Source organism: Pseudonaja textilis, chromosome 3 (assembly GCF_049901715.1).
Source record: "Pseudonaja textilis isolate UNSWEBS1 chromosome 3, rPseTex1.2, whole genome shotgun sequence".
NCBI classification, from domain to species: domain Eukaryota; kingdom Metazoa; phylum Chordata; class Lepidosauria; order Squamata; family Elapidae; genus Pseudonaja; species Pseudonaja textilis.
The window spans coordinates 127,888,010-127,912,356 of record NC_141992.1 but is presented as its reverse complement, the minus strand read 5'-3'; the positions used below and the strand labels follow the sequence as shown (position 1 = coordinate 127,912,356).

The 24,347-nt window shown below is 37.5% G+C and overlaps 1 long non-coding RNA gene across 1 annotated transcript in view; it reads right to left on the bottom strand.

Annotated features, from left to right (window-relative positions):
- Positions 1-981: 981 nt before the first annotated feature.
- The window catches only part of LOC148126316 (uncharacterized), a 49,220-nt gene continuing 25,854 nt past the window's right edge, over positions 982-24,347 (bottom strand). Inside the window, exons 2-3 of the long non-coding RNA XR_015742599.1 lie at positions 1,568-1,771; positions 982-1,255 (exon numbers count right to left, since the gene is read on the bottom strand). This is a non-coding gene — a long non-coding RNA (uncharacterized LOC148126316). The remainder of the gene's footprint in view (positions 1,256-1,567; positions 1,772-24,347) is intronic.

Below are 24,347 nucleotides of genomic sequence, written 5' to 3'. Positions count from 1 at the left end.
GCTGAAGTCGTACTTCCTGCAATCAAGTTTGGTGTGATTAACCTTGAGTTTGTATCTATTGTTTGCTCTTGTGTTGTTATGGTTGAAGCTGAAGTATTCATTGACAGGTAGGACATTGCAATGTATGATTTTATATACTATACTTAGATCAGACCGAAGGCGGCGTAGTTCTAGATTTTCTAGGTCTAGAATTTCGAGTCTGGTGGCATAAAGTATTCTGCAACAAGTAGAGGAGTGGAGAATTCTTCTTGTGAAATATTTCTGGACTTTCTCAACTGTGTTAATGTCAGATACGTAATGTGGGTTCCAGATTGATGAGCTGTATTCAAGTATTGGTCTAGCAAATGTTTTGTATGCTCTTAGTTAGTAGTGTAATATTACCAGAGAAAAAGCTACGTAAGATTAGGTTAACAATACCAGCAGTATTTTCTGTGGTGTTGAATAGCTTTACATCATCAGCGAAGAGAACACAGTTGCTCTTAATATGATCACAGAGGTCATTTATGTAGAGTATGAAAAGAGTTGGTCCTAAAACACTGCCTTGGGGGACACCACTATTGACAGGTACAGAATTTGATAGGATGCTCCCAAGTTTGACCATTTGTTGTCTGTTTGACAGGAATGCTTCTATCCAGTTATGCAGGTGTCCAGAGATACCGTAAGATTTTAGTTTTAGGAGAGTTTGTCATGTACCACTGAATCAAAAGCTTTACAGAAGTCTATGTAGATTGTGTCTATTGCTTTGCCATGATCGAGTTGTGTTGTCCATATGTTTTTGCAGTGTAAGAGTTACAGATTACAGGATAGTTTTTTCCTGAAACCAAATTGTTTATTAGAGAGTAGGTTGTTTGTCTCTAAGTGGAGGATAATGGATTGGTTAATAATTGATTCCATGACTTTACAGGTGATGCAGCGTAAAGAGATAGGTGTGTAATTTTCAATTTTCAATTTTCAATTAGTCTCCCTTTTTTTTTTGCACTCTGGTATGTTTTATGACATTATTAGGGCAGCAAAATATTAGCTGCTAAAGTGTTGATGAATAAAACATATTCTGATCTTGCCCCCCATGAATTTATTCACAAAACTGTCATTAACATTGAAAGAATTTACATTAGTTGCCTTTGTTTTTCACTTCTGGCTGCTTCAGAAAGAGCCAGTGGTGAAATCCTATGTCATTGTCAAACCATTTTTATTTTCAACTTGTAAAGGAATGTTTCTTTCTACATGAAGTCAGCTAATTCTACTGTCTGACCACCTGCAGGGAGGAGTAAAAAAGAGTTAAGGTTTCTTCTTTGGCTCACCTCTTAACAGCCATTAAATTCCTTTCCATTTAATAATGAGAAATGAACTAGCGCAATAAATAAGGCAGGAGAATCTGACAGTAATTGGCTTTCTAGTAAGAACACCCACCTCAATCTCTCTTTAAAAAACAAAACAAAACAAAACTGTAACTACAAGCTTAAGCTCACAAAGTTGCTTTAGGCAAGCTGTCATCTTAAGTTTATATCTGTCAGTATATAATTTAATAATAATAATAATTTAACACCATCAAACAACATCTGCCTACCTTGGGTCCCTGGGAAGGACTCGATAGGTGGATAAAAATGCCAGATCCAGTCTCAACATCAGGCAGTATGATGAACCATAATAATAGCGATGATGTAGAGTTAAGCAAGCAAATGAAGTTAAACGTCTTTGAATTTATTCCAGGCAGAGAATTTTCATGATATACCGGTTCCCATTTCATCCCATTCCTACCAGTTCATATTAGCTGGATAACAAAAGAATGAGCATCAGAAATGCTTTCAGAGAAATAGAGAATTCAGTGAAACTATCAGAGTGGGATATGATATTGTTGAACTTATAATTAGTCCTTGCTTAACAACTTAACAACTGTTTGAAGTTACAACAGATCTTCTCAATGCTACTTATGACTTGGTTCTGGAATTCCAATGGCTGCAAACACACTCCAAATCCCATGAACACATTTCAGGCGCATGGCAACCTACTTACCTTTATGGCTGCATTCTATAGTCATATGTGATATGACATTTTCTATAGTTCTATAGTCATATATAAATACATTGATTTTCTTAACAGTGTCCATTAATGACCATGGTGTTCACTTAATGACCACTGGAAAAAAATTGGATGCAGTCACACAAATGCTTTAACTTACTACCATTATACTTATGATGGAAATTTGAGTCCATTATGATCGTAGGTTGAGGTCTACCTGTACTTCATTAGGAAATTGACAAAATATATAGGGAAATATTCTGTCTTTTATAGCTACTATCAAAGCAGAGTCCACCTTCCCTTGCTTTAGAAAGGGAACTCAGATTTAGTACTTAGCAAGGGACAGCCTCCAAGCAGCTTTTCTGGTGGTAGTAGTGATATGATCACCATTTAGAGAAATCTAACTCTTGAAAAGCTGTTGGAAAATTTCCTTTTTTTCCATGAAATCTAGAGAAAATGTGTTCACAAATTGATTGAAGAACTTCAAAAGGTGCTTTGAAGATTACCTCTTAAGATGACCTTGGTGGGTCACTAGCTCAGTTTCCCACCCAGAAATTTCATAAGATCCTAACATTTCACATGTCTTCAATTTCACACACAGATCCCACCTGCTTTTGTCTAACATCTCAATAAACATTGGCTACAGAGTAATAGGAGATTTTTAACTACCCTGACATCAACTGGAAGACAAACTCTGCGCTAAGTGGGAGATCAAACAGGTTCCTGACAAACCTAGCAGACAACTTTGTTTCTCAAAAAGTAGAGAAGGGAACAAGGGGATCAGCCATATTGGACTTAATTCTCACTAAGAGAGATGAAATGTTAGAAGGTGCTGAAGCTACAGGGACTTTGGGGTGTGGGGTGATCGTGCAATATTGGAATTCAACATTATGCAAGCACAAGCCAAGTCAAACTAGAGTCTTGGACTTTAAGAGAGCTAATTTCAATAAACTTATGGAGACCTTGGGAAAATTTCCATGGATGAGAATCCTCAAGGGGAGTGGTGGGATTCAAATAATTTAACAACCAGTTCTCTGCCTTAATGATTTCTTCCAACAACCTGTTCACCAAACTGCTCAGAAAGTTAACAACCGGTTCTCCCGAACTGGTGCAAACTGGCACCACTGCTCAAGGGGAAACAGCTCAAGAAACTTGGGAAATTTTGAAAAGTGAGATTATAAAAGCTCAGTTTAGCACTATTTGTAAACTATTGCTGATGTTGATACAGTAATGTCCAATGCCACGTAATGACTAAACATCACAACAACCGTATCCATGGCTTGCATATCAACTCCCTTCTATTTTTCAGGTAACAGTAAAAAAAAAATATTTAAGGCAGCTGAATGCTGATGTTAGGAGTTTTGTAAATTCTTATTTCTGAAGTTATTTAAACTGTTGGATTATTATTTATATTGCTTGTTTGGTTTCAGTCTGGAATTTTATTTTACAGTTTTATTGTGTAACGTTCCAAGAGTTTTTCTCTGATGCAATCTAAAAAGAAAAAGAAAATTATCTATGTTACTAAGTCTGTGTGCTTTTATTACTGGCACAGAGATGCGTGCAATAGATCACTGCTTTTCAAAACACAGTTTGGGTGACCCCGGGTGGCTCATGGAGCATTCTTCAGTGAGAAGATCAATAATGGAAGATAAGCTTACATTTTATTAACAGCCACAATATATAATATTGGCTATGTGGTTAAGAGATAATCTCTGTGTTTACTTTATGCTCCTGGATCTTTCTCTAAGTAAGGGATGGATGAAAAATTAACCCCATCCAAACAAGTAACCTTCAACTTATGGCCACAATTGACTTGGAAATTAAGGTTATAAATTGTGCCAATCATTAAGAGAGTCACCACATGACTGAATCCTAATTTACAAATGTTTTCATGACAGCTGATAAGCAAATAAGATAACAGTTAAGAGAACGATTGTCTGCAATGGTTGGCCAAAAATGTAAATCATGATCATGTGGCTGTGGGATGTAGCAGTAATGAACTTGTTGAGCTCCCAAAATGCACTCACATGACCAGGGAGGCAACCATCAGAACTTCAAATCTGGGTCATAAGTAACACTTTGTCATAACTTTGAATGATCACTAAGCAACCAGTCATAAGTCAAGAGCATTATTGTAGTCCCACCTTCCAAAGCATAGAAGAACTAGAATGTATGTGTTAAAAAACCTAACCTTTCCCCCCAGGTATTTGATAATGTTTTCAATTAGAAAAAAGCATCCAAAAATGTCCACACTTCTTAAAAATATAAACAAAATTATATACTGTATATTGCAAGAAGGTATGCCCCCAAATGCTTTATACTGGGAGAAATGTTTAGAATAAGTACACGCTCAAATGTGCATATTGCAAAGAAGAAATATGAAAGAAAATCAATCATACTTTTCAAAATAATCCACTAAACTAACCAGATGAAACTGGATTGGACAAATACATACCTGTACCTCTATACCAGGCTTGTCCAACCCACGGCCTGCGGGCCGCATGTGGCCCAGGTCGGCTCGTAATGCGGCCCAGTGCCCACCCCCACATTCGTGCAAGAGGACGAGCCAGCGAGGAGGAGGAAGAGAGGCAGGTGCGAGGTGAGCGCCACACCAAGCAGCAACAGAAAAGGCAGGCACTGTCAGAGCGCTCCTCGTGTCGAGGCAGCCACAGCCCAAGAGTCCCGCTCCACCACTTCCTGCTGTTGCCGCCGCCGCTGCCGCCACCACCGCTGCTGCCGCCACTGCTACTGCCGCCACCGCTGCTGCCACCAGAGCTGTTGTAGCGGCTTCTGCCCCAACCGCCGCTACTGCCGCCGCTGCAGCTGTTGTAGCGGCATCTGCCCCCACCACCGCTGCTGCTGCACCAAGCCTCCCGGTCCTCGCTTTCCAGTCCTGCCGCATCCAGCCGGGCCATTTGCAGGAGGAGAGGTAGGCGCGAGGTGGGCGAGCTTCCCCCCCCCCGCGTTCCTTTCTCCCTGTTTGACTATTTTTTATGATATCTTATGAAAAAAATGTTTTCTATGGTTTTTTTGGATGATCAGGTATCGTTACTGTTATTTTATTTTATGTGCGGCCCAAACCAAATTTTTATCTTCTAATGTGGCCCAGGGAAGGTGAAAGGTTGGACAAGCCTGCTCTATACCTTTTGTTTTTTTCACTGAAATGGTGACCAAGAGGTGATTAAAAGCTTCTGCTTCAGATTTATGAATTTGGCCAAATAATGGCTTGCTTTGGCTTGCACAGAGCCAATTCTTTAGTGAAGACTTAGGTTTTGGCTAGATAGAATATCTTACGCAATGCAATAGTTTTAAAGACTTACAGCATCCGCTACCGCATTTGTGTGTTTTGTGGCCTTGGTGTCAGGGTGTAAAATGTTCAGCAAGTGAAACTCTATTGAAAATGCTTTTGGCTATTTCTAGACTAGAATTCTCCAGTTGCTGGAAGCAAGGAAGAGTTTTCCTTTTGTAGCTGCTTCTCTGGTACACAGATTGACAGACTATCTAACTCAACAAAGTCAAGCATTGTGGAAAGCAATAACCAGTTTTAAAAAACTTAGAATGACCTTGTAAGTCATCTAGTCCAATCCCTCCCCCCACTCTGGTTTCCTTTATTCTATATCTAATTCAATCATGTATGCTATTCTTCCTTCATTTTTTTCTGCTTCTCTTTGGAAAAGGTTGGTGAAGAGGGCTATTTGTTGTTGATTAATATTCTGTTAATGATTTGGCACATTTGCTGATATTTTATTTTATTCATCAATTGCATTTATTTAATTTCCCCAGACTAAACAGACATTAAAAAAAAACCTTTTATTTGCTTTCCAGCTGATTGAAATAATGTCCTTATATTTTCTTATTGAATTCTGTGCATGTTGGCTTGAAAACAAAGACCGATTAAACCCAAAGGACCCGATTATTCCAATAAAAACCACGGAATCTCATTGCTGAAATGGATACAGGGCTTTTTTTCTACTACCATGAAAAGAGTCAGAAAAAAAGATGAAGGAAAACAGTAGTTTTAACCAGCAGAGAAATACGGATTGCCACAAAGATTCTTGAGATGCCTGCCTGCCTGCCTGCCTGCCTGCCTATCTATCTATCTATCTATCTATCTATCTATCTATCTATCATCTATCTATCTATCTATCATCTATCTATCCACATAAACACACACACACAGACAGACAGACACACACACACAGAGACACACACTCCCACACCTGGCTAGCCCCACCCACCCCTCCCCTCCCAGGAGTCCCCACACAGCCCCACACATGCAGGTAAGTGCAGGGTGCGTGCGGAAACTCGGGGAATGTGAAAAACAGGCCTCCCAGACGTTTGGGAAGGCTGGAAATGGGCCTGTTTCTGGAGTCCAGGGAGCCTGTTTTTCATCCTCCTGGAGACTCGAGGAAAGCCTCTGGAGTCCGGGGAGGGCAAAAACGACCCGCTCCCAGCTTGGTGCAGGAGGCCACCTAGGCCATGCCCACCATGCCCATGCCCACCCAGCAACTGGGCAGAGAACCCTTTGGTAAAAATTTTTGAAGCCCACCCCCTGCCTAGCCACCACCCCCAAACATGCTGCTTATTCATTTGGTATGTGTACTCATTTGGTTTGCAAAATCAAACTTTCTTCTGATAGGCTGCTAAAGAGCTTGGGGGCGGGGGGGGGAGCCATGATAACTTTGCAATGAGAAAACAATTCTAAGAAACAGAGAACAAACTGCCCAGAGTTTCAAATGTTTCTGAAGTATGATAGGCAGGAGTAGTTTGATTTCTTCTGATTTAGAGAAAAAAATTTCTTTAGGAGCTTAGAGATATCAATGCTGATTTCTATTTGTCATCATGCAATATGCAGCCCTGTATACTCTAATGTAGCAGAGCTGTAGTAAATGCATATGGCAGGGCTCCATGTTTCAAACCACATTGTTTTCCAGATGCAGCTATATTTGTGGCACTTCTGAGTTAATATGTTCATTAAGGGCTTTCACAATTTCAGTCTGATGATTCATTTTAAAGGATTTTCAATTGAATCACGCCTTCAAATTGAATCCTCAGAATGACTTACTAAATCCATTTTGGTACATTGAATCAAATCAGGTTCTTTCAAGCCTGTTTGAAAATACAATGGATTCTTATCCATGTGCAAAAACCATTTTGTTTAATCAATTTGATTTACCAATTTAAATTATTCAAATCAAATTGATCCCACTCTTCAGTTCAAACTGCAATTTAAAATGGAATAGTAATTTGCTTGCAATGTATAGCTAGCCTTAATATCTAATATCTTATTTTATAAATATGTAATGTGCACCAGGTTGTAAATTCCTTTATATTACTATAGTGTTATGCTTGCTGTATTGCATCCTAATTTTTTTTCAGAACTGTATAGATGAAAAAAATCCATCAACTTTTCCTTTTTTTAAAACTTCACCTTGTAAAACAACTGGTACTGACTATAATATTAAATTTTCTTTGTTTAATCAACAACAAAAATGCAATTTAAAATGGAATCAAATCCATTTTTCAAATCAAGTTAATGATGCAAATTGAATCTTGTCCAATTTGCACATCACTAATGTTTATTGTCTTTATAAAATATCATAAGGTTACCAAATACTGTAGGGAAGGCATATTATTTAGTCTAAGCTTCTATTTAATGCATAGCAAAGCATTTCACAGAGCTTTACAACCAGTAGTGATTCTAATCTAAAACCAAAAGAGGCAAGGATAACAGGGGGGAAGGTAATAAAGGGACAATGGTATTAAACAATGACAGTGATTAAAATTCACTTTGGATTCCTTTTTTCTGTTACTACTTATATCAGCTTTATATGTTATAATTATCTCTGAATGTGCTATCATGTATTCTTGATAAGTATCCCCTCAACTCTGATCATTCCAGTCATTTATAAACATTATAAATCATACTCTGCATTCAATGACCACAAACACTGCACTTGTCACTTTTTGTTGTAGTTAGCTGGTAGCAGGTGCGGATGGCTGAGGAGAGTGATGACTCAGATGAGGGGCCAGGACCATTAGGGAGTGGACTGCTGCCTTCAGAGATTGTGGGGGCTGGCAGCAGTGATGAGGAGGTTCCTGAGGAGCCTGTGCCAAATGCACGTGCACACAGGATTGCTCGTAGGAAAGAGAAGTTACAACAGCACAGGCAACTCGGAAATAAGGCTGCAAGGTAATGGTCCCTCCTTCAAGAAGATAAAAGCCAGCTGTGAAACTAAACTTCTTTGCAGAAGGCAAAGACATTTTGAAACTACAGCCTCGTAGACATTCCAGTATCCTGAGTTTGTATTTGAAGATTCTTATTTTGCAAATTATTTCTTGTCTGTTATCTTTTGGCAGTCTTGCACAGTTTGGCAAGGCTTGTGCTTATCACAGCTAATTATTTTGCAAAAGCATTACAAGGTTCTTGTTCTTTTTGAATTGTGTTTGATTTGTCGGAACAGGGCGTGGGTCAGAACACTTTTCTACAAATTGAGGAGGATCCATTGATGAGGATTCTTGGAATACATTATACAGGTAGTCCTCAACTTAAGACCACAACATTTTTTTGTTGCTATGTGAGACATTTGTTAAGTGAATTTGCATCATTTTATGACCTTTCTTGCCACAGTCGTTAAGTGAATCACAGCAGTTGTTAAATTAGTAACATGGGTGTTCAATGAATCAGGTTCTCTGTTGCTTTTGCTTGTCAGAAGGCCGCAAAAGGAGATCACATGATCCATTGGTCATAAATGTGAAGCAGTTGCCAAGCATCTGAACTTTGGTCATTTTCAGTGCCATTGTAACTTCGAACGGTCATTAAATGCACTGTAGTAGTAGTAGTAACAGTAGTACTGTCTAGCCTATAATAATTGTCAAGAAGAATACTATGAATATTCATGAGGTAATATCTTTATGCACAATACAGCATTAGAGACTGTCAGAAGATCTTCTTCCGTGATCCTGAACTACCAACTGGATCTCTAAAGGTTTAACACTTGGTTTCCCCCACCCCCCACTACTATAAATGGCAGGTGTTCACTTCTATGAGGACAACGCCAAGATGAGAACTGGACTTACTCCAAGAAAGTGCTAGTAACTCCTGCCAGTCATAATCAAGACTGCAGTAGCGTTATCTTCCACTGGTGAAATTCTGTTCCATAGTTTGTGTCTTTGATATGTTAATGAATATATAAGCAAGAAGTGCTGCTGTTCAAGATTCCAGTTATGGCCTTAGGCATGCACACACACACACACACACACACACACACACACACTGAGAACACACACGTTCTCAGTTTTTGTCAGATTTCTGGAAATATCCAGTTATCACTATACTGTTTTGTGGGTTCCCCCTTTCAAAATGCCCCCCACCAATGTTTTCTTGTATGTGCTTAGGAAAATCTTAGGCATTTCCAATAGTACATTGTGCACATGTGTATCCTTTTGTTTATTTAAGCCAAGGGTCTTCAAAACTTCTACTCCCAGAATCTCTCCTCCAGGCAGGTTAGCTCTGGAATTTTGGGAGTTAAAGTCCACAAGTCTTAAACCTGCCAAGTTTGAAGATCCTTGATTTAAGCAGTGGTACAGCCGGCACCTTGGAAACAAAAAAAATGTGTGCATACTCAAATATTCACATGTAGTTCCAAGTGCAAAGATGAAAATAAACACTTCTTGGGTGTTCATATGCTGCCTTTGTATTTTAACTGTGAACTGTGTGTTGCTGGTTATCCCTTTGTCCTAGCGTAACTTCCATTCTAATAGCAAGGTTAATGCCCCTACTGTAAAGCTCAAAGATCTGAGACCAGGAACTCCGGCTTTCTGGTATTTTTACATTTCTGGGTGGGGGTGGGGGATGGAAGCAGGGTGGTGGGGGAGTCTAGGCTTGGAAATCACAATTGTAAGACATGAACAGAGCTGCCAGCTAAGCCAGACTTGTTAGGAAGTTACAGCCCCAGAGCATCTATTAGTGTCACTTCTTTATAGCAGAAAGGGTGACTTCTTCTCTGTTATGAGACAGAAAATCAATAACCTCATGACCAGTCTCCACCTAAGTGGGCCATGGCAAGGCATATATATTTACAGCCAACTACACGGAGTCAAGCTCTCTCTGTGTGTGTCTGTGTGTGTGAGCATTTTTCAACTCAACCAACAAGTATGATGGGGAGGCACTTTTACAAGGGGAAGCTAATTGCAGCTGGCAGATTGCGTGCACTTGTGTGCATGACACCCGACCCTCGGAGCCGGTGCTGAGACTGCTGGGCAAGCATTGAGTAGATTATGGTGATTCAATGGCCAAGGGGGACTGACATCAGAATAAAAGGGAATTGTGATTACCTTTTGCAGACAGAGAGCTGAGCATTGGATAACTCAGTTCCTATGAGAAACACTGATAGAGTCACCATTTTATTATATTGGCACAATGGAACGGAGTGGTTCCCCAATCATTTGCTGTGCTTTGCTTTTATTGATGAAATTGGAAATTAATAAACAAGGCCTATCTGGTATTATTCTTTTTTACATGTTGCCAAAGACCATTATAAGAAGCAGGATGTGAATCAAATTAAAACTCTTCACTTCACTAACAACATGACCTGCAGAGTTTGACTAGCTAATTTTGTCTGGAATATGGAGCCTGCTCTCTTAATAAAAAATGTGGGCCCTTCTTCACACAGGCAGACTCCTTTCATTTGCCTGTAGCTATTGAACTCATTCTTGAAATCAACCTTTTGGGGCAGGTAATATCAGATCTCAAGAACCAAGAAAGACTCATGGAATTGCTTATAAGCAGTTTCCTTTTTTGTTCCTCAATCAAGTATGCACCAAAGACAAATTCCTTGTGTGTCCAAACACACTTGGCCAATAAAGAATTCTATTCTATTCTAAAGCAACTATTTGAATCACTGAAGATGTAATCTGAGAATTGCTAGGGAAGACATTTCTTAACTTTCTTTCTCCTGACGAAACTATCTAAACTTTGTTGCCTCTTTTCCTTCTGGAATGAAGCTCCTCCTTCCTGGGAATCCAGACTACATTCCACCACATCTGAGTAGTTCAATTTGTATAAATTAGGAAGAGATTTCCCCAAATACCATGGCCATAAATTAAATTTATTTTTTGTTGTTAGAAGGATGAATCATGGTTAACTGGGCATAGCTATCAAAGAGATCATTTCTGGGGAACTAACAGTATTATTGTTGTGTATTTTCAATAATGCTTTATTAAGAGGATAGTCTAGAAAGCACCTTAGGCCAGTGTTTCTCAACCTTAGTGAATTAAAGATGTGTGGGCTTGAAATCCACACATCTTCAATATCAAGGTTAAAAAACACTGTCCTAGACTTTTCCTAGTTTTGGGCATTGGTGATGGGCAGTGATGTTAGCATATATTGGGCTCTTTGGAAGGAATGAAACTATTTACTATTACCCTGAATGATGGCTATACAAGGTCGATTAACCAGTTCATTCATCTTCTAGAAGCACAGGAGGGAAAAGTGGCGACCATCTTGCTTTTTGTCTTTGATGGAAAAGTATATCATGATGACCCCATGTGTCAATATCAAAAGTCACATATCTGCAACTGTGAAACAAAGATCAACCTTTGATTTTTACAACTATAGCATTGAGGGTAAGGGTTTTCCTTTTTGTGGTGCCGGTAAGTACCAATAACTTTGACTTGTGGCATGTACTGGGAGTTGGAGATGGGGAGAAGCTTCAAAATGAGAGGTCTCAGATGGTCATGGCTTCACAAAACTTGTTCAACCTGCCATATTATGATACATATTGGAAGAAATATGCAGAAAGTTGCAGATAGTATTGACCTATATTTTATTCATTGTACTCTTTTTAGTTCTTTACTCCTGGAAAAGATCTGATACTTTGTAATTCAGTCAAGTACTACTACTTTTGTATTTATTTATTTTTATAAGTATATAGACATCCACTCTGTCTGAATCTTGTTGAGTATATTGTCCGTTTGCAATGTTACATAAAAAATAACATATAGCTTATGACATAAAGTCATCTGGCATTTAAATCTGAATAAAGTTATAGTATATTACCCTAGAGTACCCTTGCAGCAGAGTACAGCAGAAATTGGTAGAGTAAAATTTGCTGCAGATAGAAGTTATTTATGAATTCAGTATAATTGTCTGCTAAAGTCAATGGATTTTGATCATAGGAAAACCAATGCTCTGAAAATCTAGGATGAAAGTAAATTCTCAATAAAGATAACACACAAAGACACAATGCTAGTTCGCAAGACTGATAGGATGTCTTCTTAAAACGTACTAGCTTAGGGGCCTTTTAATAAATGGTCAGGAAAGTTATCTACATTATATAACCTGAAAGTGGGGTAAAAAACCCCTGTATTTTAACATTCTATGAGAAAACCAGAACCACAATATTTGTAGCTACTAAACAAGCCTCATTGGTTTTCTTAGATGCAGAGAAGGCCTTTGACTATTTGAACAGGTCTTACTTGTTCAAGATTTTGGAAGATATGAATTTTGAAGATAACTTTATAAAAGGGTAAGATTGATTTGCACTTCACATAAAGCACAGAGTTGTGAATAGAGTTCTAACAAAACCTTTGAGATACAAAAAAGAAGAAGAAAAAAGTGCCCACTTATTTATTTTGGGTTTTGAATAGAAACAAAATGAGATGAGAGATTTGGGGAATAAAGTTTTTAAAAGAAACATTAGTTAAGAACTTTTGCAGATGGCTTGGTATTATTTCTGGTAATTTCTTTAAAGGCAATTGAAATATTAATAGGCAAATTAAAATAATTTCATGCATTAGCAGGTTTCAAGATTAGTAAATAGAAGATAAAGATGTTAACAAAAAATACAAAAATAGAAGGTCAGAAAATTGGTGAATAAAACAGGTTTTGAGATTGAGAAAAATATATCTGGATATCATTACGACAAATATGAAATTGTTATTTCAAAATAGCTCTGTTAAGACATCAAAGTTAAAAAAAGGTGTGTTAAGATGAGAAAAATAACAATTGTTATTGATGGGGAAAATTTCTATACCTGAAAACAATTTTATGGCTCTCAGCATAAGAAATATTTAGAGACAAGACACAATAGGAAACACAAATGGTTAACTCATCATTAGATACTAACATTTGATCAAAGGGAAATTAAAATAAAATCAAGAGAACTAGTGACATACCTCTCAGTGCTTATCTTATTTATATTTATTAGATTTAAAATATTATTTTAAACATTGTTTTAATTGTATACAAATGATGAATATATAGTTGCTAAAATGTATAATCATTTATTGAAATTTGAAACAGAAAAGGAAGTGAAGATTGTATGATAAAGTGGGCTAACAAACGTGGTTATAATGTACAGATGCACAAAAGGAAAATAAATGGCTGAAAGGGTTGAAAATATATATTATGATACAATCTTAAAGGTTTTTTAATATATAAAATGACATATTGTTACATGTCACCTGAGAAATTGCCTAGAATGTATAAAGGAACTTTAAATTTATGCTAGAATCATGAAGAACAAAAAGAGAATTTTATCATGTTTTGTGGATGTATAAAAAACTAGAAAATTCTAAATTCAAATAAATACACTGATTCAGAGGATTTAATATACAATTGAAACCATGGTTATCCAATGAATCATTGTAGGATAAGTTTAACCATAATATTTATTGCTTGTGCCTTCATTTGTTTACCTGGAATTAGAAATGAACAACTTAAGTGGACTGTAATATCTAAATGAAAACAGGAAATAAAAGCAATGAGCTTTTTTAATTGTCTGGGTCAGCCAACTCTGATTGAAGCATGGCAGTGATTCAGACAAATGAAAGGTCTATAACTATTTATTTGGCCCCACTGCAAACGTAATGTCATGGACAGATGTTTTATCTGTTTAATGTTTGGGTTGGCCTTGCTTATTTGTCACTAATCAGTTGTAACTACTCAGTCATCTGTAAAGAAAGAAAATATGGTCTTTGATCAGAGTTATTTTTCATTCTGTGATAGCCTTGAGAAAAGAGGTTCCTTCACCCCTGTTTAATGCTGATATTGTGAGATTTATCTTTTTTTACAGGGGAACACAGAAATATCTTTTTAATGTACTGATGCCTTCCAAAGTGGATGTTGGTTTTCTGGAATCCACAATAGTCACTCGACAATGTGAAGAGTGCCATCTTAAAACCTGTCAGTCAAACTATTCAGAGAAAACACTCCAGTAATGACCCAGAATAAACATACAAAAGAGAAAATGATGTAGGCTTTATTGCCAATGTATCATGGATATCATCAGATGAATCTTCCTTCCCAAGCTGCAGGATGAATATTCCATGTATATAGATATAGTCTACCATTCATTTCCATCAAGGATTGTATGTAAGCATTATACTGAAAGATAGTTACAAATCTTCACAGAAATCTTATTAGTATTGTTGAGAGCCATTTATCTACCTCTCCTCTACTATCCATCTTACGTACACCAGACTAATCGGAAAATAACATTTCAGTTGATATACATTTCATAGTGGTTATTGTCATTTTCTAATATTCATCTCCCATCCCACTGATATACAGTATTTATGATAAAAAGATAGTTTAGGAAACATATCCTTGTGTTACATTGCTGAAAATATGGCATTACAAAGATATTTCTGTTACTAGGCATTTGGCTGACTAAGAGATACCTCTTATTATGAAATATGGAAACTCTTATGCCCAATATAATTGTAATAGATGATGATGATGATGATGATGTACACTGATTTTCCTTACCCTTTAAATAAGATAATTTTAATTTACAGGTTCAGATGAATCCTATTTCCTTTAGCAGATCACTTCATTCTTTAGGTCCAGTTTTGCACAGTTTCTTTCTTTTACAAGTGAGATTCCAAGTGAATTTTCCTTTTTAAATAAGGAGATGTATTTTTTATTAGATGTTTTTAGTATTCCCAGAAAACCCAAAGGTTTTTTGACTATGATAATATATTGCTTTTGTTTTCCATTTTGTTGTATTGATTTGTATTTTCTTGATACTGCCTGCAGTTCATACTATAGGTTATTTCTTCTATATTAAGATTCCACTGTTACTCTTTAGTACCACTCAAGTGCCTTTACCTAGGAAGTGAATTGAAAATCTCAAAATGAAGGATTAAAATTGGAATGGAGATATTCAAAGCTTTGAAATACTAGAGCAAATCTAATACCTGAAGTTCACTAAAAGTTTCACACAGAGCTTGAGTTTGGTCCTATTATAATAAAATGGATGGGTGTGAATCCATGAAGCCCAAAATATCATATTTTGAAATCATTCATAAGCTCCAAACCAATTAATTGGGGGGATGGGGAAGGCAAAATGCACACAAGTATTGAGGTCCATATCAGATGGAGTGCTATGGAAAGATTTAACCTGAATAAGTTTAATGGTGCTTCAATAAATCATCACATTGAATCACATCATTAAATTTCTGCATTGATTCAATACATCAAATAAAATTGGGTGCCTCTGAATCAATTCAGTGATTTGATGTGCACTTGATCATGAATGAATGCATCTTTGTTATGAATAGATGACTCAATTCAAATCAAATGGATTTGACTTATTCAATTAAGCTGACAATTTGGATCAAGTCTTGAATGGTTCATAAAGCCCTAATCAGATGTCCAATACAAGAAAGGAGTATATGAAACTCAGCCTATTTGTTCCTATTCGCCACTATTGTTTAGGACTCATACTAACACTTTCTCCAATTAGCTGCTATCTGAACCTTTTGTTGGATAAGTTGTGATGGAAATGGATAGATTTATTTAATTGATTTGGTTTCTCATACTGGGTCCAAAACAAAACCACCAAGGCAACTTAGTTGTATATTCTGTACAATCTACTAAAAAAAAAAAACAGTTGAGTAAAACTTTGTAGAAAACTTGTGAACTTGATCAGAGTAATTTAGAATGTATAACACGGGTCTGAAAAGCAGCAGCTGGTTGGTGCAGAGAAGTAATTAGCAATATAGCTAGTGAACATGTGGGTAAGTCAATATTGCACCCTAACCACATTATTCATTTAGAGGTTTATTTCAGTTGTACTAGATCTATGAAAAAATAAAAAAGTCTCTATTCGTAATAAATGATATGCACTGCAAAGATCAGATGACATGTAAATAATAGCATATATTCTTAGATTCATAAATGGAAGAGGACATTTAAGCTATTGAATCCAATTCCCTGCTTCATGCAAAAATCTAAATTAAAGCAACTTAGACCAGTGGTTATCTAGTCTCCACCTGAACATATTTAATCAAGAAAGGCCATCAGAGAAGTCTGCAAGTTCTAAAGCTTTTATAAAAATGACAAAAACAATGTTACATAAATGCTGTCTTTATTATTCCCTTCCCCTTTGATCTCTTCTTGTAGATCTTTGGATCCAACCACCCTCCTGGGTAATCAATTTCACTGTCAAATTGCTTTCATTGCTAAAATAATCATTCAGAACTTATTAAAACCTAATTTCCCATAAAGTAAATTTGTTTTTTGTATCCTGTACTTTGAATACAAATCTTGACCTTCTAATAAGTATCATTCTTTCAAGTATTTAAAGATTGCTGTAATGTCTTTCCTTAATTGGTTTTTCATAGAGGTAAACCATCTATAGACCAACCTCTGATCATCCTCACTACCCTTTTCTGACTATCTTTGAATCCCTGTGACACCCAGAATAGGACTTAGTACTTAGAGTCCCTATAAGCAATAAATAAAGTGAAGATTAAATATTAAAGGGATCAGGTTACATATACATAAAAAAGAAAAACCTAGTTTGATTGAAAATTAACATTCACATTAAAAATCAATCTCTAGTTAATCCAGTGAGGATTTTTTAGAAAATCTTTATTGACATAAAAGTTCCCCTTGAAATATGGCAGAAAGGTCCACTACAAAGTCATTGGACTCTTCTACTTGCCCAGTCATTGCTTTGTAATAAGAGAAAGATAAGTCCTAAAGTTTCAGGATGAGATAAAGCTTCAACCCTGATATAACCCAGTTGATTTATCCATCAGATACAGAAACGAAGCAGATCCCTGAGCTGGATTCAGGTCCCTATTGCCATCTGTGTGTCTACATGTGCAGTGATCCTTGCAAGATCCCATCTGTTTGAACAGACTTTAAGAAAGAGCTGTTAAAAGGAAAAGATATTTAAATTGTAATTTGTGCACACATAGAAGAGGAAATGATCACTGAGACAAAGTGACCCATGCACGCCAGGAACTGCTCTTCCAGTTTTTGGTACTCCCTCGCATGCATGCACGCTCCCATTTCAGCACTCGATGCCAAAAAGGTTTTCCAACATTAATCTAGGACAACTCACCATGGCCAACTCACCATGATCACCATGCCACAGCCAACTTGTCACAGGACAACCAACCATAACCAATTCATCACAGGACAACTCACCATGGGACAATATTAATTACACTAATATCGAAGAAATGGTGGAATAGATTCATTAAATAAAGGATGCAAAAGAAGGGACAAAATTAAATGTGAGTGTCAAAAATTAAAATATTTTTTTAAAATTGTCTTAAACAATTAAATTGAATTGTTGAATTGTCCCATGGTGAATTGGCTGTGGTGAGTTGTCTGCAGCAAGTTGGCCATGGAAAATTGATCGTGGTGAGTTGGCTTTGGCAAATTGTTCCATTCTGTGACATGAAGTGTTAATACCACTTTGTAATGTCTAAGTAAGATCACACTTAGAATATTGCATCCAGTTTTGGTTGCCACAATATAAGAAAAGATGTTGAGACTCTAGTAAGAGTGCACAGAAGAATAACAAAGATGATTAGGGGACTACAAAGAACTATTGCAGGAATTGGATATGTCTAGTTTAATGAAAATAAGGTCTAGGGATGACATGATAGCAGTGTTCCAATATCTAAGGGGTTTCCACAAAGAAGAGGGAGTCAAGCCATTCTCCAAAGCACCTGAGGGCAGGACAAGAAGCAATGGATGGAAACTAATCAAGGAGAGAAGCAACCTAGAACTAAGGAGAAATTTCCTGACAGGTAGAACAATTAATCAGTGGAATGGTTTGCCTTCAGAAATTATAGGTGCTCCATCACTGGAGGTTTTTAAGAAGAGATTGGACAACCATTTCGCTGAAATGGTACAGGGTTTGCTGCTTGTGCAGGAGATCCCTTCCAACTCTGTTATTCTGTTATGGAAACTGGGGTAGCCAAGATAAGTCCTAAAGTTTCAGGATGAGATAAAGCTTCAACCCTGATATAACCCAATTGATAAGATATAACCCAATCTCTGTGATAAGATACAGAACTCTTTCTATATATTTATAGTCTAAAGCATCAGTCTCATGACTAATCAACAATTGCATGATTTCAGATCTGAATATACAGTTATGTAAAAATAGTGCTTCCTCTAAATCTTACTTAACAGCTGGGAACCACACTCACTGCAGATAACTTACCAGTGGGACTGTTGATTTTTATATTATCACAAGTTCAGATTTATTACTAAAACTAATTAAATAAAGGAAAACTGCAGGGAATTAACAAACCTTTCGAAAAATGACCTGTGGGATATCAGCAGAATAAGAGATGAATGAGTGTTTAGGGGCCTTGATATATGCGGTATTAGTTCTAAGCTCCAAACATATTTACGTAGGCTTTAAAGATGTCAGGGCATTTCTCATGTTTATGCCACTACAGAACAGCTATAATTCCAAAGCTCTTTAGTACCCAGCAGGCTTCTGGTTTCCTTCACAGTGCTCTTCTATCAAGCACTAAAGGGTTCCTGTCTGATTTTGCTGCCACATAAGAATGTCTCCTGAAGCACAATCAGAGAAGTCTCTTTGCAACAAAATATGTATTTATGGTGCAGCCTTCAAGGGAATAATAATTTATGATTCATGCAGATAGTAAAGGCTTTGATTTGGAGATATCTGATTTCCCAGGACTTAAGAGGTATCCACCTCCATCAACTTGGAGAATATAATTAACCGCAGGACAAAGTATCATATGCAAGAAACCAGGCCCCTGTAAGTTATTTACTTTCTTTCTTAAAGCAGGAGCAGTTTCAACATCTTTGTCCATTAAACCAATTCACAAAAGAATAATTAAGTTAGAAGTTTTTTTTTAAAAAAAGAATTTATAACCGGGCAATTAAATAACATTATTTAGGACAGGTACCAATGATAAATCAAGTAGTTTATTGTATATATTATAATTTAGACATCTAATTAAACTTAATTTTGGGTTGATTTAGGCACCAATCACTCCTAACAGACTGTGAGTGATATACAATTAAAGTGACATCCTAACGAAAGAATAAATAATTTAACAAGAATGAGTAAATAAGAACTGATGGTTGATTTATTCAACTATATTCACCTACAATCCAGCAAGTGCACCTATCACCCTAACCCCAAGCCTGGAGAATAGTGTGGCTTTTGGAATGTCAGCAGGGTGCGAGTCACATGGCTATCAGTGGGAATCTCATTTTAAGGGAAGACATGATGATGGAGAAGGAATGCTTCCAGGGTTCTGATAGATGACTTTGTTTATTTGAGACGGTGAAAGAGGACACCAAATGGGTAGAATCACCTAGGCTGATGGGAGGTAGTCCCTATAATACAGGTGTCTTCAAACTTGACAGCTTTAAGACTTGTGGACTTCAACTCCCAGAATTCTTCCTCCAGTCATGTTAACCTAGGAATTCTGGGAGTTGAAGTCCACAAGTCTTAAACTTGCCAAGTTTGAATACCTTTGCTATAATATGTAGGGCTTTATATGTCATAATCACCACCTTGAATCACATCCAGACACAAATTGGCCAGCAGTGCAGCTCATAATGCAGAGATACACATGAGCACATTGAGGCACACCCATCAGTACCAATGTTGCTGCATTGCAGGCCAGCTGAAACTTCTGGAATGCCCTTCATGGGCAATAATCTGAAGAGCACATTTCAGTAATTGGGCCTTGAGGTGATTGGAAGGTCTGACGGGCCTTCTGATCCAGGAAATTTGTGCAAAATTATTCCTTTAGCCATTATTAATTATATGTTTTTATTAGTAGTAGTGCCTAACCCTAGCTGCTACCTACTTGCCATGCAAGACCTGTGAATTCAGCTGGCCCCCACATTGGGTATAATCCTTTATTGGACAGTATAACATCCAAGGTTAAAGGTAGACATTTTCCAGACTTAGATATCCCTAACAGCCATTTGGGCTTGGTAGGACCCCATCAGAGACAATTGCTCCCCATCCAAGCCTGTAGTTTCAGGTCTGTCCTTCATTCAACATGGACTTAAATTGGACCTGGAAGAAGGAAGAGAGTCATTGCAAAACAATGACCCCTACTGATAACTCTGGTATCAGCCCAGGAGGATGCCATGGTTGATGGTATCAAAAGCTGCTGGTAGTTCAAGAAGCACAAGAATGGATATATCACCTCTATCCTGGCTCCATCCCAGTTAGTCTAAAAGCATAACCAAGGCTGTCTCCATGCTGAATCCCTGACTGACATGGTTCTCAGTTAGGGATACTATCCCCCATTACTGAGTAAAATAAAGGGCAGGTAAAATAAAGGAATAACTCTTTTTTTGTTAGTACTGAATGACTTATCCTCAGGAATTGGGTGGGAAAGCCACACAACCATTCAAGAACAGATGGTGTTTTGCCTTTTAATAAATTGGTTACCTTTGCATCTTGTCTTTCTTCATAGGAATATGCAAGTGAGGTTGGATATAATCTCAAAGGCTCAAATCAAAGTATGATTCTTTTAACAAGGGGTGCCTTTATAAGAAATCCTAACCTGTTGCTACAGCCCAATCTTCCTCTCTAAGTTCCATCTTCATCTTCAATAATGCACAAGTGTGCATTTATTCATTAATGGTATAAACCTAACAATTCCAGAGCCATTATTAATTATATGTTTTTATTATTAGTAGTGCCTAACTCAACTTCATCAAAGTTTCTACTGATTTCTGTGGGATGATTCCAATGACAACAGTCTCTTTATTTCTGTTAGTATCTGTACTAAAATAGGAAACATGCAGATTTCATTAATTATATCTGAGACCATGGGACAGAAATTTCCCTGACATGAGAGGGGAGATATCCCCCAAAATACAGAAATGGAAATTCAGTCCCAAGGCTTCCATAGAATTAGCAAGGGGTCACACATAGCTAGCATTCCTTGGATGCTTTGAAATTCTAACAATGAATGAGCAAAATCAAATCAGATGGATAAAAGTAAATGCATCTGAATAGAAATCTGCATCCCCTTTCTCCTGTGAGAGCAAGCAAGCAATCACCATTTGAGCTTACTCCAATGAATAAAGAGCAAAATGTTGCAAACAGGGGCATTTTGAATGTAGGAGAGCATTTTGAATGTGGGAAAGAGAGAGATGGAGGTGAGGAAGTGCAAAGAGCTTACGTTTCTTTTCTTGAATATCTAACGTCATTCATAGCTATTCAGACAAGGCATTATTGTCTTAAGGTTACTGAGCAGAAAGTAAGTAATATGAGTTTTTATGCCCTAAGCAGAGAAGCCCAGAAGAACTTTGTGGAATATCCCTTGAGAAATGGAATGGGGATCCTGAGTAAATTGAAAAAAAAAAAATCTTTTTCCAATCCGAATAAAAAAAGCTTTGGCTGCAAGTAGGCTGATGCTACACTGGCAGAAAAGAAAGAAAAATAGGACAAATACAGTACAAATACACATTCCTTCAGAAATGAACGACATTGATCTGAATTATTATTATCTGAGAAAGTAGAGTTGCCTTAAGTCTGCCTGCCTGCCTGCCCCTCCATAGTTTTTTGCAGTGTTTTTTTTTATTTTTAGGATATTTACTGACCTATATATGGCCCAGCAAATGCTTCATCTCCACTGAACAAAGTAGTAATTGGAGAACAAAAGAATTCAAAGAACCAAGGTCTGTCAATACACAATCCTTGTTTCTGAAGTTAGTTTTGGCAGCTTTCCAATCGTGCTGGATTTTAAAAATACACCATTCAAATGGCTGTAATAAAGTAAAAAAGAAGACCATCTTTGGGATACAGGAAGATGCATTTTAATGCATACACATAAATGGATTGGATCCACATAGTTTCTTCTAAAAGTATAAATGACTACAAAAAGCCAATTGTCTATTCTTTGTAGGAATTGATCTGAAGTGGTAGAAACTCTTATTGTCCTGATTCCTTGAGAAAGCTCATGAGAGCTTAATTTCTCTGAGTCCTACCTAGCAGAGTTGAGCATCAGGGTGGTATTACTGATTTTAACCCCAGAGATCTGTGTTTCCTTCCTTTACCATGATTCCTATAATACTTTTTACTCCTAATCCATCACAAAACAACATGAAGCAAACTTGTGATGACCTTCACTTCTGCTTCCATTGTGGCCTTGAGGATTGAGAAGTTTGTGAGCCTATCAGAATTTCTTCAAACCATTGCTGATCCTAAGTAAACAAAAACCCCTCCCTAGAACAAACCTCCTGTGCACATTTTCAGTCCATTTGGTGTGCATTTTTCTAGATATCAGAAAATCTAACAGGGTGACCTGATAGCTAGTTTTAAACTCAAGCATATTCTGTTGCATATAAGATGCCCTGTGAGGTCTATGGTGAAAGGACTGCATGCCAGAATATTTGCAAAGAGGCATTTTTCCTTTATAGCTGAAACTGTTGGTGGTATGTAGTGGTTGGAGTAAGAGAGAGAGGGAAATGTGCTTTAAATATCAGGTGATGAGAACAGAATGTTCAAGCATGAGAAGCAAGGCAAAAGAAAGTTTGACTTGAGTCAGAGTGGGAGGCACAGACAAAAATTACCCTCATCATAAAGCCATATAGGTAATCCCTGACTTACAGTCATTTCTTTAGTAACAGTTCGAAGTTATGATGGCACTGAAAAAAGTGACTTTATGATGGGTTATCACATTTATGACTGGTGCACCACCCCCATGTTCACATGATCAAAATTCAGGCATTACTAGCATGTATTTCTGACACTGTCTCTGGGTAATGTGATTTGTAACCTTCCCAGCCATTTCGGACAAGCAAAGTCAATGGGGGAAGCCAGATTGCAGGATTTGCTTAACAATTGCAGTAATTATGAGTAAATATGAAGAACCGTTACAGGAACTGGGCCTGACTAGTCTAGTGAAGAGAAGGACCAGGGGAGACATGATAGCAGTCTTCCAATATTTGAGGGGCTGCCACAGAGACGAAGGGGTCAAGCTATTTTCTAAAGCACCTGAAGGCCAGACAAGGAATAAAGGATGGAAACTGAACAAGGGAAGATTTAACCTAGAAATAAGGAGAAATTTTCTGACAGTGAGAACAATCAACCGATGGAACAGCTTGCCCTCAGAAATTGTGGGAGGCCATCACTTGAGACCTTCAAGAAGAGATTGGACTGCCATTTGTCAGAAATGGTGTAGGGTCTCCCGCTTGGGTGGGGGGTTGGACTAGATGACCTACAAGGTCCCTTCCAACTCTGATTATCTGTTATCTGTTAATTCACTCAACAACTGGGACAAAAAAGGGTAATAAAATGGGGCAAAACTCATTTAACCAGTGCTTTGCTTAGCCAATTTGGGGCTCAATTATGATTCTAAGACAAGGACTACCTGTAGTACTGTATATAGCAGGGGTCTCCAATCTTGACCACTTTAAGATTTGTGGACTTCAACTCCCAGTTTTTCTGGCTGAGGAATTCTGGGAGTTGAAGTCCACAAATCTTAAAGTGGTCAAGGCAGAGGTGGTATTCAGCAGGCTCTGACCAGTTCTTGTAAGAATCTTGTAAGATGGCCGCGCATTCACATGCTGCAGCTCAGTGCTCTTCGACTTGGCGTTTTTTATGGATGTTTTTGTGTGGATTATCTTGTATTGTGAATACCTCCTGCGGGGTGAACATACTCTACAGCAATTGTGAGCTTATGAAGATTGGACTGCAGTGTAAACAAGAGATAACAGCTAAGTTTGTTTGGAAACATAACATACCGTCAGAGATTGCAAGGCTCCCTGGCTCTCTGTGGATTGTGGCTCCAGTGAAAAGGAAAAGAAGACGAAGAGAAAGGGGCAAGAAAAGAGGCTGCAGGGCTGGTGTTTTGTACAGGCTGCAAAAACAAACGAAGCGGCTACCGCTCCCAAGCCTCTTTCTGACTAATGCTAGATCCGTGGTAAATAAGATGGATGATTTAAGGCTACAGGTCTCTTCAAGTAAGTTCGTGAAAAGCTGTTGTGTGTTGCTAATCACCGAAACCTGGTTGAACCCCACTATTCCAGACATTGTTATTGAGATGGACGGTTTTTTATT